Here is a 2,141-nt window from a genome sequence, read left to right as displayed (position 1 = left end):
CAGAATAGGAAATATTCCATTAAACTAGATTGAGAGTACTTCATACACAGATGTTAGAAAGGAAAGTTTAATTTCATTTACAAAATAAAGGAACAGCTGTGAACAACAAATCAAAATCCAGGGCTAGAGAGACAGCTCAGCAGTTAAGAGCACTACTGCTCTTCCAGAGGTCCTAAGTTCAATTCCCAGCAACCATATGGTGGCTCCACATGTGTTTATGTGTGGATCATTCCTAGTGTTTGTCTAATGAGTTCAGTCTTAGTGACAGCAATCGTCACTGGCAGTACCCAGTTTGCTGGAGCATTAAGATGAAGCACTCTAACAGGCAGGAAATGTGCACCTACTTGATGTTCAGCATCTCCCCCATGAAAAAGCAGGCTATAGACCTTAATAAAAAAGAAAAGGACAGTAAGCATCCTATGTACCAGAGGCTGGTCCATTCATCTGTTGATGTCCCTACCATACAAGAGAAGGTGAATGAGGGGAAGTACTGGAGTTAAGTGGAGTTCAAGGCTGACACACAGCTGCTTCTGCACAACAGTGATCTGCTATGGAGCAGGGAGCAAGGGGACATTGCAAGGATGTGATATAAAGACACATACCATGAGCTGGACGAGCTGCAGCTTTGAAAGAACTGCTACTACCTGTCAAACCCATGGCCGGACAACTGGTTGTGCTACCCTTGCATATCTAATCATAAGCTGGTTTGGGCTAAAATGAAAGATTTGGGGTTTTGGCCAGCCAAAGTCATGCAGAAAGAAGACAGTCAAGTTTGTGTTTGCTTCTTTGGCCATACCACCAGAGAGCCTGGATTCCTTTTGAAAATATTCGGGATATCACAGTCAATGTTCACAGACTACATGTGAAGCACAGCATGGGCTTGAAAAAGGCCTGTGACAAGCTGGAACTGCATCAGTGCTTCCTCCATGAAGGAAGGTTCTGGAAGTCTAAGAATGATGACTGAGGTGAGAAAGAGGCAGAATCCAGTATCTCCTTGACCAGTAATGAACCACTGAAGGTCACTCAAGTGCCAAGAGCAAAGAAAGGACGACATAATCCGAGTGTGGAGCCCAGAAAGGAAGAACCCGAGCCAGAAATGGAAGCACTAAGTTTCAGACAGGAAATCTCCACAATGCCTCAGCCACTTGACAGGGTGTCAGTGTCAACCCAGACCAGGAAGTTAAGTGCCTCTTCCACACGAATGCTGCATCTGCATCGAAGGACTCAGATGACAAGCAATGGTGTCTGTCAGAGCATGTGCCATGACAAGTATACCAAAAATTTTAATGACTTTAAAGACAGGATGAAGTTGGACCACAAGCGGGAAACAGAGAGAGTGGTCTGTACAGTGCTGGAAAAGTTGCGTTCCGAAATGGAAGAAGAAAAACGACAAGCCGTAAACAAAGCTGTAGCCAACATGCAGGGTGAGATGGAGAGAAAGTGTAAGCAGGTGAAGGAAAAGTGTAAGGAAGCATTTGTAGAGGAGATCAAGGAACTAGCGGCTCAGCACAAGAAGCTCACTTCTCAGATCAAGAAGCAGTGGTGCTACAACTGTGAGGAGGAGGCAGGCCATGTACCATGGCTGTTGGAGCTCGGCCTACTGCTCCATTTAGTGCCAGTAGGAGCACTGGCACACAGAGCACAAGCGCACCTGCGACCAGAAGAGATGAGCCTGCTGCCACCCTCACATGCAGCTGTTTTTGTTCCCAAGAAGCCAAAATGGTTTAGAATTTGCCTCCCATTTTGCACCAGCCTTTAAACACTTTTTGTGGTGAAATTCTGCACAGTAGTTTTTTTTGTTAATGCTCCTCCAGCATTTTTCGGGGACTGAAGTAACACCAATGGAGGGTATTACTCTAAATAAATATAATTGTGGATTTGTTACAGTTTCAGCAAATTTTAAAACATTTTTAGATTTTACAGAAATTTTATCTTTTAAACAAGGAATCTAAAAAAAAAACCAAAAACAAGCAAACAAACAAAAAACAAAAACAAAAACAGTGACAGGTGAATAAGAGAGTCTAACCAAGACAGAACAGAGCTGAATGTAAGAGCTGCAGATGCATCAGAAGAACAGACCACCAGGCTATGTTGCTGAGCTGGTTTTGGGCAGTTTGCTTAAGGTCCACAGGCCTTGCCTG

The 2,141-nt window shown here is 44.0% G+C and overlaps 1 pseudogene; it reads left to right on the top strand.

The window, feature by feature from the left end:
• The first annotated feature begins 332 nt into the window (after positions 1-332).
• LOC110293447 (zinc finger MYND domain-containing protein 11 pseudogene) lies at positions 333-1,670 on the top strand (annotated as a pseudogene).
• Positions 1,671-2,141: the final 471 nt, after the last annotated feature.

The sequence above is a fragment of the Mus caroli genome, unplaced genomic scaffold (genome assembly GCF_978045245.1).
Source record: "Mus caroli unplaced genomic scaffold, Mus_caroli_1 scaffold_6, whole genome shotgun sequence".
Classification (NCBI taxonomy): Eukaryota; Metazoa; Chordata; class Mammalia; order Rodentia; family Muridae; genus Mus; species Mus caroli.
The sequence above is the reverse complement of the archived record's forward strand: the minus strand, read 5'-3'. Positions and strand labels throughout refer to the sequence as shown.